Genomic DNA, 12,002 nt, shown 5'->3' with positions numbered 1-12,002 from the left:
CATTGACTTGATATCTTGTCTCTACTGCTATAATTAGGTCCGGTGTTCTGTAAACATGGGTTTGCTTAGAAAACTCATAATATAACATTCTGGGAACATAGGTTTTCTAGCAGATACAATGACAGCAATTAGTAAATACCTTATATACCCAGTGACTAATTGGAGCCAGCAGACAGTAGCCACAATGTGCTGAATTCTGTGGCTGCCCAGAATCGCTCACAATATCGTATTAAATGATTTTTATTAACAATGGTGATGCTGCTGTATATAGCAAATGATCTGAACCTCATGGCCTGGGAACATTTACTCTGAAAATACAGTCAGAGAAAAAAAGTGAATGCACCTGTCTATCTGCAAAAGAAGACCATGCTGGGAACTGGGATGGGATTTGCATTTTTTTTTAAAATATGAAATGTTTCACTAATTTGCATGTTATCCTTGCGCAGGGGCCATGCGAGTCCTCTCTGTATGGGTCCAGTTTTAGTATGTGCTGTGGTTTTTTTTAGCCGTTTAATGCCTGTTGCCGTCAGTGACTATGACATCTATTGGATTTGACAGAGGTAGGGAACCTCTGTTACCGTCTTAAAAAAAAAAAAAACCAATAATTTTTTTTCTCCCTCCCCAACTCACCCCCAAGAAAGCTTTTCAGTATGGTTATGTTTATGAAAAGATTTAAAAGAGAAAATAAGTTATGTCTCTTGGAATGTAATGACATTTAAAATGTTTTTGTGGAAAAAGGAAAAAAATAAATAAGTAAATATATATATATATAATATACACACAGACCATACAGCTGCTATGGGGCCCGTGGGGCAGGGGAGGCCCCACTGCAGAGCATATGGACTGCCTCCATGTTACTATGGTGCTAGCTACCCCTTTCCGACATTGACAGCTCACCAACAGCCCTGTGAATATATATATATATATATATATATATATATATATATATATATATATATATACTGTATATATATATTCACAAAACATAGGGATATTTGACTTGGGGGTGAAATTTATGGAAAATGTAAGAATTTCATGATACAGATGACTTTATTGAAACAAAAGCCGACACCAGCGGTGCCAGGCTGGCGTCAGCACAAAACTTACCTAAGCAAGTGCCAGGGCCCACAGCATCTCTAGGGGCCCAGAGAGGGAGAGGGGCCCAGTTTTCTGATGTCCAGCCCGATCACTAGTGCAGGGTGAGAACTGAACATCAGAAGAGAGAGAGCAGGACCTGCACAGAGAGAGAAAAGGGATAAAGACCTGATCACATGACCTAAAGGTCCTCAACCTTACAGTGTGGAGAGCGGCCCAACAGAGAGGAAGAGGGAGAAGACTGAGCTGTAACTGCTGTGTGTCAGTATCAGTCAGTCAGTGTCTGTGTCAATAATGTATGTTTGTACATGTTAGTAGTGTCTCACGTTATTGTGCATAGTGTGTAAATGAGGGGCCCGCTGAGGCTCTGTCGCCCAAGGGCCCACAAAAACCTGGAGCCGGCCCTGAGTGGTGGATATACCCCAGCAAAAATGTCAGTGTCTCAATAACTTGCCATGTGCCCTTGAGCAACAAAGCTGTACAAAGGGGTACAGAATTATTAGCCTCCACATTGCGACTCAGCTGATCTTATAGGTTTTCTATGGGATTCAGGTCTGGAGAACGTGCAGGCCACTCCATTGAGGTCCCCCAGTCTCCGGTAGCCGTTCCCTAATGATGCAAACTCGATGAGCTGGAGCTTTGTCCTTCATGAAGATGATATTAGGCCGATGTTGTTCATGCAGAAGCACAATGACTGGATTAATGATGTTATACAAGTAATACGGGCTTATCACTATATCATTCACAAAGTATAGGGCTGTTCTATATTGACTAGACACACCTGCCCACACTAACACCACCACCAAGGGCAACAGTGGCTGATGCATAGCACTCTCCTTGCCTCCTAGTAACTTTATACATGTAATACTTTTAAAGGGGTTATCCAGAGCTACAAAAACATGGCCACTTTTTCCCCCTACTGTTATCTCCAGATCAGGTATAATTTGCAATTAAGCTCCATTTACTTCAATGGAAATGAGTTTGAAACCCCACCCAATCTGGAGACAAGAGCGGGGCAAAAGTGGCCATGTTTTTGTAGCGCTGGATAACCCCTTTAAGGTCAAGCTATAACTGGGATGAAAACCAACTTTTATGGGGCCCGGGGCCCATTCTACTTGCTGAATCCTTTTTCAACTTTGCATGACTTGGATACATTGATTCTGCCCTATGAAGTTGTAAAGCGCCTCCATGATGTTCCAATAGTTGGAGTGTAAACTGACGGTCATATTTTATTTATTTCTTTTAAATTTTTCCAAAGAGTAAAACTTAGCTCAAGGATAAATTAACTTTTTTTTTTTTTTAACGTGCAAGAAAAGTTCAAGGTAGTTACAGCGTCTCCTGATTTGTGATAATAGAGAATGAAAACTTTACCACATCTCAAGGAAAAGAACATATTATTCCAGAATGTGTCAGCGATGTCTATAATTTGCCAATTTGTTCTTGTGAGATTTATGTATTTTTTTTTTACTATTCTTGTACCTAGTAATTTAATTTACAAGATAACTTATAACAATCTACAGAATTAGACTTCATTTAGTATGAGCTGCTAAAGATGGACTAATGTGCCTGAGACAGACTTCTGTCCAAAACTTGGCACATGGGACTTTCCTCCCCATTTTTTATTTGGTTTAGAGACTTCAGAGACACTTTTTCACCAGGTCGACAAGGGTGTGTGATCTAAACTGAAACTCTGTGTGCTGCAAATTAATTTAAAGGGATACTCTGGGGAAAAAAGTCAACATTTAACAAAAAGTAATACAGATATGTAAATAACTTTAGTTATCAGTACTTATCAGCTGCTGTATGTCCTGCAGGAAGTGGTGTATTCTTTCCAGTCTGACACAGTGCTCTCTGCTGCCACCTCTGTCCATGGCAGGAACTGTCCAGATTAGTAAAAACCTCACCTGCTCTGGACAGTTCCTGCCTCGGAGAGGGGTGTCAATACTGGAGGGGTTTCAGACTGGAAAGAATACACCACTTCCTGCAGGACATACAACAGCTGATAATTAGTGGAAGACTTGAGTTTTTAAATAGAAGTAAATTACAAATCTATACAACTTTCTGAAGCCAGCTGATTTTGAAAGAAAAAAAAATTCACCAGAGTACCCCATTTAAAGTTATTTTTGACCCAGTTGGTATAAATATGATAAATTATAGTGATGTCAAATTCTCTACAGCTGGGGGGCCAAAGGCTCTCTATCCCTGATTTAACTAGTCTACATTGCCAATGGGGCTGTCCGTGACAGGAACTTTCCAGAGCAGGGGAGGTTTTCTTTGGGGGATTTGCTACTCTGGACAGTTCCTGACACAAACAGAGATGGCAGCAGAGAGCACTGTATCAGACTGGAAGGTACACCACTTCAACACATACAGCAGCTGATAAGTACTGTGCACCCTGACTTGCCAGTTCACGCATTGTGTCCCAACTGAGTGCGTTCGTTTTCAGTCCCTTATGGCTGGTGCAATGCATGCTTGATCGGTGATGGCAGGAGCATGCAGCCTGGGAGATCAGCGGTGCATGCACAAACTGGCTCCTGCGGCTCCTGCCAGCAGTAGTGCACGCGTGCACCGTGATAACATGGAACAGGAGGCTGGCCAGCAGCATATATGCAGCAAAAAGAGGGAGAAGTAAGTGATGGTGAAGGGGGGGGGGGGGGGTGCCAAAGTGTGGCACAAACGCCAAGCCACTACTCCTCTTTGACTTGATTACAGTGGGAGACCCGAGATTGTATAGAATCCACTGCACGGACACGTTTACTACAGGTACCATGCTAACAAGTGGCCAGCCACCTACACTACACTGCCCGCACCTCTGGTCCTGTCTGTGTGCCGACAGATTCCCATTAACCTTTCTGAGATTAAATACCTGTCTTACAAGAGAGAAGGGACCACTCCAAGGGTTAATGTTTTTTTTTTTTTTTTTTTATTTAATTTTTTTTATTTTCAGCGTACACATAGATACACTATAAATGACAATGGGGAGACCTGTATACAATCTTGTTACCTGTCTAGGTGGAGCGTGGCATTTGTAGTACCACTTTTCTTACAGGTCCCCCCCCCCCCACCTTTTCATTTTCATAAATCAAACCCCAATGTACAGTGTTCAGAATACGACCTTTTTCCATTCCGGCTGAAAGACGGATACTCTAATCCCTAGTCTATGAAATTGCTGTAATAAATACACCCATTGGTCTTAAAGTCATGTGTAATAATTACAGCAGAAACGGCTCAAATTATGTCCGCTGATATTGGATTGTGTTATAGTGTTGTAATAATTGAACTTTAATACAGATTTTTAGAGCGTGCGGCAACTGGTCGGACCAGTCACAGCGACAATATGTCATTTCTATGTGTACATTACCTTATGAGGTTCACTGGATGACTTTTCTTATAAGAACACACATTACCAGGGAAAGTACATTGAGGCCTTGGGGATTTTTTTTTCCCTTTCCTCCGGCAGCTGCATGGATTTGATAAGGACAGGGAGACTGACCAGCTGGACTGCAGATTTTAGAAACGTTCTTTCTGCTTTTTATTATAGATTGTTAGTATTATGAGAAAACAATAGAATAAGAAGGTTAAAATAATATTGCTTTTCATTCTAGAAGTTGACTGATATGATTTACTGTATGGGGTCAGGTCGGTACAAATGCTCTTGTATGCCTTTTATACACGCTATATGGATGCTATCTGCAGGAAGTTTTTGGACTTCCCATTCTAAACCCATAGGGGGAGATTTATCAAAAGGTGTAAAATTTAGACTGGTGCAAACTACCCACAGCAACCAATCACAGCTCAGCTTTAGGCAGTGCTGAAAGGAAAGCTGAGCTGTGATTGGTTGCTGTGGGCAGTTTGCACCAGTCTAAATTTTACACATTTTGATAAATCTCCCCCATAGACATTATTATGGATTTGATCTCCCTTTGCAGGTATAACAGCTTCCTCTCATTCTGGGAAGACTTTCTACAAGATTTTGGAGGTTTCTATGGGAATTTGGGAGGTCGGACACTCATGTTAGATGAGAGGGCATGGTTCCCAACCTCTCTTCTAGTTCATCCTAATGGTGTTGAATGGGGTTGAGGTCAGAGCTGGCAATCACCGATTTAGCATACATTGCAGAAAGTGACAATTGTCCCCTGTTTGGCTATGGGATCTCTAACAGAGCCAATGTCATGACCTGGCTGATGGACTGGCCAGGTCTAGTCACTGATTGGCTGAGCAGGCTGCCCATCAATCAGGACAGACATTTTACACCAAGTTGTGATGTCATCAGGGGAAAAGCAGGGGTCCCGGACAGATGTCGCATTGTGGACAAGGGGAGAGGTAAGCAATGCTTCATTGTTATCTCCTCTGCCCTCTGTCACATCCTTGCTGGAGCCGGACTTCTCCTTTAAGATTTACCTAAACTGGAACTAAGGGGCCTTAGCATTATCCTTCTCCACCAAACTTACAGCTGGCACAATTTAGTCAGACAAGTAACACCAAAACCAGACTGTATGGAGAGGTGTGGTCCAGTATCTTTGGCTTTACACCATCCACTCTTTAGCATTGTGCTTGTTGATGTAAGGCTTGCATGCAGCTGCTCAGCCATGTAAACCCATACCGTAAAGCTCCCGATGAGGCTCAGTTTTTGTGCTGATTGTAATGCCAGATCAGTTTTAGATCGCTGCTGTTATTAACTCAACAAAATGTTGGCAACTTTTAAGCACTATGCCCCTCAGTGACCCACGATGACATCTTATTACACTACAACACTGGAATGTATTGCGCTCTTTAGAATGACCCATTGAAGCTTAGCTGCAACCCCGGAATACAAGAAATAAAATAAAGACCATAAAGATGAGGTTGGAACATTATGTGTATTATGGGTTACAAAGACACATAAACAAATACTAATAACAATATTTTAAAAATTCAGTCGATCGAGTATATAGTCCATAACAAGACTGTCCAAAGTGAAAGAGACATTGTCAGCCCAGCTTTAACTGGCCGACAACCTACTAGCAACACCACGATTATCCTTATGCAAGCTACAAATGTATTTATAACATTCAGATGATGAGATTGGTTGGGGGTGGTGAGCGCTCTGGTGACTACACTTATCATGGGCAATGTTGGCAGCAGCTGCTGCTGTGGGTATAGTGTGGTACAGAAAGATGTAGCAGAGGCGTAGTGTTTCAGGCTGTAGGTGAGGACAGATGTTCCTTTAGGGTATGTTCACACTTACCGGATCCGCAGCTGATTTTCTGCTGCAGATCCACAGCAGATTTCATTTAAATAACTGAACACAGCATCAAATCTGCTGCAGATCTGCTGTGGTGCCTTCACACGTACCGTATCGCCGCGTTTTTAACGCTGCATTTTTATCGCGTTTTTATCGCTGCGTTTTTGCTGCGTTTATGGTGCGTTTTTTACATGCGCGTTTTGATTTTCACATGATTTTCATGTGAAAATCAAAACTCGCATGTAAAAAACGCAGCGATAAAAACGCAGCGATACAGTACGTGTGAAGCTACCCTTAGAGTGAGATGACAGGTCAGGGCAGGCAGCATACAAAAGAATGGTCAAGTTGCAAGCCGGGTCAAACGCAGGAGAAGTAGGTGAAAACCATATCTCTGCAGATCACTATACCACTAGAGTGTAACTACTCAGGCATAGGTGGCAAGAATCATTCTCTTTATATACGTGCAGTAGAGTGGGTACTAGTGGTGAATGAGAAATGTAGCATGCAAAGCCAAGCACTGTGGGAGAGATCAGAGGGACTGGCTGGTGTGTGGAGCAAAGGAAAGGTGAGTATGGGCCCTATTCCACCGGAGGATTATCGTTCAGATTATCGTTAAATCATTCGAATCTAAACGATAATCGTTCGGTTGAAATGCAGTTAACGATTAACGACCGAACGAGAAATCGTTGATCGCTTTATAAGACCTGGACCTATTTTTATCGTTGCTCGTTCGCAAAACGTTCGAATTGAATAAGACACCGTTCGGTCGTTCGCAATAGATACGAACGCAATAGCGAATAAATAGCGAAGAAAGATGATCGCAATTACGATCATAAGTAACGATTATCGTTCCATGGAAATGAGTGAACGTTTTCAGGTGTTTCGCAATAGCGGTCGTTTGAGATCGTTAATAGTTAATGATTATGCAAACGATAATCGTCCGGTGGAATAGGGCCCTATGTCACAAGGTGGCTGGGAACTCTGACCTGACTGGACTCCCAGCTAGGTAGATAAATATATAGTGAAATGTGTATTGTGAACATCAAAGTCAATATTATGCAACAGTTAAAATATTTGGATAATACGGTTCCTCAATGGTCAGCACTGTTGCTATGCAGCACTGGAATCCTGGGATCAAATCCCACGTTTGTAAGGAGTTTGTATGTTCTCCCCAGTGGTGTGAGATTTTCCTCCCACACTCCAAAACATGTACAGATAGGTGAATTTAGATTGTGAGCCCTAATGTGGACAGGGACCTATTTGAGTGATCTTGCTACCTATGCCTGAGCAGTTACACTCTAGTGGTATAGTGATCTGCAGAGATATGGTTTTCACCTAATTCTCCTGTGTTTGACCTGGCTTGCAACTTGACCATTCTTCTGTATGCTGCCTGCCATGATTTAGCTTTTTTAGATAAGTGGTCCAAACATTGGAAATTGAATGTTTCCAAATGTAAAATAATGCACTTGGGGAGGAGGAATCCTCTATCCGAGTATCACATTGGCAGTACTGTGTTGGAAAAGACTTCAGAAGAGAAGGATTTAGGGGTAGTGATTTCTGACAGCCTTAAAATGAGTCACCAGTGCAACCAGGTGGTGGGGAAAGCTAATCGTATGCTGGGGTGTATAGCTAGAGGTATAACCAGTAGGAAGAGGGAGATTGTGATCCCGCTGTATAGAGCTCTGGTGAGGCCACATCTGGAATACTGTGTCCAGTTCTGGAGACCTCATCTACAAAAAGATATTGATATAATAGAACAGGTCCAAAGACGGCTACAAAAATGGTGGAGGGTGTGAGGCATAAACCATATCAGGAAAGACTTAAGGATTTGAATCTGTATAGTCTGGAGGAAAGAAGGGAAAGGGGGGACATGATTGAAACCGAGGGAAGAGTTTTTAGTAAAAAACTGAGTTCAAGAACAAGAGGACACAGTGAGAGGTTAGTCGGAAAGATCAGAAGCAACATGAGAAAATATTACTTTGCTGAAAGAGTAGTAGATGCTTGGAACAAACTTCCAGCAGATGTGGTTGGTAAATCTACAATAACAGAATGTAAATCTGCCTGGGATAAACATATATCTATCCTAAGATAATAAGAATGGGAATACTAAAAGGGCAGACTAGATGGACCCAGTGGTCTTTTTCTGCCGACAATCTTCTAGGTTTGTATAAGCTACTGTATGTAAAGTGCCACAGAATAACTTGACGCTATATGTAAATAAATGAATTATTATTGAATTTCGGGCAGGCTGATTTTTACAAAATTGAAAAAAAAATAACATGCACTTACCTCTCTGGCTCCAGCACTGGTGCCCGCTTACCGATGCTCTGATCCCCAGACGCTTATTGGTTATAGAGAGGACCTGGGGAGTGAGGAAGGGAGGTCCTCACTAAGGCCACTGACTAGCTGAGCGGGCCTGGAATGTCACGTCTCAGGTCCTCTCTCTAACCAGTAAGCGGACAGGGACTCTGGGGGCCAGAGCATCGGTAAGCGGGCACCAGTCTGCTTGAATGTACTTTACACATCTAAACATACTGTCCATAAACCTTAAAAATAAAATAGTATTATAGCTGTAGTTCACCTTTAAATGAGCGTTCCAAAACGAATAAACCAAACCAATACAACCTAGCACAGGACCAAAGGGAGTCCATGTGTTACGTCCCCTCAAAGACCTGCAACAAGCATAACACAGTGTATCAGATTTGGCTGGTGTGTTCCTTTAACATCCCACTCCTCTCATCGGAGTCTATTAAGTTTAGATCTGGGAACTACACTTTTATTTAGAAGTTTATTTTAAATTGTTGTCATGTTTATTCGACATTTATCCAAGCCTGCAAGAAAGAGATAAGAATGGGGGAAAAAAACAAGACATTGCTTTCCTCCAACAAGAATTGCAGTCTTTACAAAATATTGACTCGACTGAAGTAGAATTACACAGCATTGTGTTTGTACAATATGTTCTACCATATTTGCATAGTTCCATCGTTGGAAAGTAAAGCAAACAGAGTCTTTAGTTGCGATCTGAATTTGTTTACTCTCCTGTAACATAAAAATGTAAAAAAAAAAAAGCAACTTTGAAACAAAGGAAATGTTTTCCATGACATGGCATCACTTATAGGCGATACACATAGAGAGTAAATGTGCAACACCTTCTAAGGTAGGTTCCCAACCTGTGCTATGTCTATCTTACAGGGTATCTCTCATGTCCTTAAAAAGCACTTTTATTATCCCCAGGCTGTACATTTATTAAGTCTACCATCGTAGCCTTGGGGGGACTTTGATACATTTTTGAGTAGGCGTTACTGAGTATTCATGTTGTATAACACTGCTCTAGGAAGTTCTCAATTGTCAGACTCTTATATAAACATAACGTGGGTTGTAGTTACAATGTGGCATTATGAGGCTCCAATCCAAAAAGAAAAGTTACATTAAAATAAAAAAAAAAAAAAAAAAGAATTATTTTGTCTAGGAGAGATTCTTCTCTGTCTTTGCCAGTAGACACAACATCATAGCTCAGTACAATTCCTTGCATGGAGATTTGTCTAGGCTAAAGATGAGAGGTTTTATTTGAGTCTTAAAGGGAAGCCGTCACCATGAATATGCTACTTAACCTATCGGCATCATGTTATAAAGCAGAAGGAGCTGAGCAGATTGATATATATCTTTTATGGGAAAATATTTGTTATAACTTGTAATTTATTGATTGAAATCTCTGATGTTTCCATGGTAAATAGTCCAGTCCATTGAGTGACACCGCCCACTGCAGAAACAGATCGCTGATCTCAGGGAGACCAGCCAAATGATAACACTGCCGGCTGCTAGTGAAAGCGCTCAATGCAGTGAAATCCTAGGTGCATTGCCCCCTGGGAAACATGAATATGCAAAGAAGAGCCCATGGAGCCTCATTGAAGAGTCTCAAAACACAGGACTAGCCAGATATCCCTCTGGGAAGGACCCAGCCAAGGGGTGTCTCCTGTAAGAAAACCACCAAAACCACCATAATAAGTGGCTCTATAAGTCAATGTAATTACAAGGAAAAGCCAAGGCCAGGTAACCATCGACAGACAGCTGTTTCGGGATGTTGCCCCTCATCAGTGTGAAGCAGGATTCTAGCTAGGTTGGAGCGATGCCTAGTAGAGCCATAATAGAAACAGATCGCCCACTGGACTCCTTAAAGGGGTATTTCACTAAACAGCTAAAAAAATTAAATGCTCCCAAACCTAGCTGGTCTTACTCACCAAGTTCCCCTGAGTAATTTGAGACATGTTCTATCTTTCTAAAAGCCAGTCTATATCCAAGATGGCGTCGGCCAGGAAACTACGTTTTCCCAGCATGCATTGCATCTCAGAGCCAAGTACCTGCCTATTGCATGCTCAATCTGCTTCTGTTTTACACTGTAAAAAAATACTGTATCTATTAATCTATCCTTTATCCACTGCCACTCTTATCATATAGCGGTGTGGGATACTGTGAGTTCTTTTAGATTCTGGGGAAAATGGGGGGGGGGGGGCTGGGTCAGGTCCCTCTATAGCACACCTCAGGAAGTTAGACTCCATTGTAGTGAAGTTTAACAAGATTCATTCAGGTATATACAGTACAGTACACTCCAACAGAAAGAAACATCAGTGGTGACAGTGATGAAATGCTTCCTAGAACCCACACCAGGGGCGTAACTACCACTGTTGCAGCCATAGCGGCTGCTATGGGTCCCACCACATCATGGTGCCTGCTCTTGCACTAAGCTGAGCCTTCTGAGCTGTTATCATGTGGAGCACCAGGTGGTCAATAGGGCTTCAAGGGTTCTGCAGATGTACCTTTAACTGCAAGCACTTCTGACGAGCGCTTGCAGTCATGACCACACTTCGTGGTTAAGTGGTCAGTCGGGAAGGAAGGGGGGCTCAATCAAACGTTTGCTATGGGGACCAGCCATTTGTAGTTATGCCCCTGACCCACACAGTCTGGCTGCTTCTCACAGGGGGTATACTTACAGGTACCTGAGTCTTACCAGTCCTATACTGTAATCCATCTGTGGATCTGTGCTGTGATTTCTGGCTGCTATTTCCACATAAGTCTGGCTTTCTCTGTCACTGCTTGTACCTCACACACACAGGTGAGCTTCATTTTACCTCACTGAACTCCCTTCCTGATTGCTGTTAACTCTCTCACTGCTGGACAACTAGCAATATTGTGTGCTGGCACTAACTGCCTGACTGAGGGGATTAATTAACCCTTGACAGTGACCGACAGGCTTACCCTGGGCCACATATCCATCTACATAGATAGATTATAAAGATAGAGATAAAACTGTTTCATTTACCCTATACTTCTCTGGAGGCTGTCACTGTTCTGTTGTTTTCCCGCCCCATGGCCAGGTGTTCACTCATTTGTGTGATGTCAGTGGTGGGCGGGGTTAGAGATGAGGCATTACAGCTTGCCTAGCAACAGAAGAGACCAAGTTCATGTGACTTTGCTCTAAAAAGGGAAGGGGAGGACAGAGGAGTGGAGACCATGTAGACCAGGAGGGAGGATTTTCAGCAGCTTCAGGGTGTATGTCAGGATGCGTTGCAGACAAACGGCCTAATTCATGTAATAGAAACCTATCACAAAAATGGGTGGGGATTGAACAGGGTTGCATTTTATTAAGTGGAGCACCCCTTTAACACATTGGTTGCATGGTAAGAGA

General features: G+C 42.4%; 1 non-coding gene across 1 annotated transcript; it reads right to left on the bottom strand.

Annotated features, from left to right (window-relative positions):
- Positions 1–401: 401 nt before the first annotated feature.
- On the bottom strand, positions 402–507 carry LOC138802275 (U6 spliceosomal RNA). The gene has a single exon (XR_011364729.1). It is a non-coding gene; the product is annotated as a U6 spliceosomal RNA (small nuclear RNA).
- Between the last annotated feature and the right edge of the window lie 11,495 nt (positions 508–12,002).

The sequence above is a fragment of the Dendropsophus ebraccatus genome, chromosome 9, assembly GCF_027789765.1.
Source record: "Dendropsophus ebraccatus isolate aDenEbr1 chromosome 9, aDenEbr1.pat, whole genome shotgun sequence".
NCBI lineage: Eukaryota > Metazoa > Chordata > Amphibia > Anura > Hylidae > Dendropsophus > Dendropsophus ebraccatus.
Note: the sequence above shows the minus strand (reverse complement) of the source record. Positions and strands in the feature narration are given on the sequence as shown.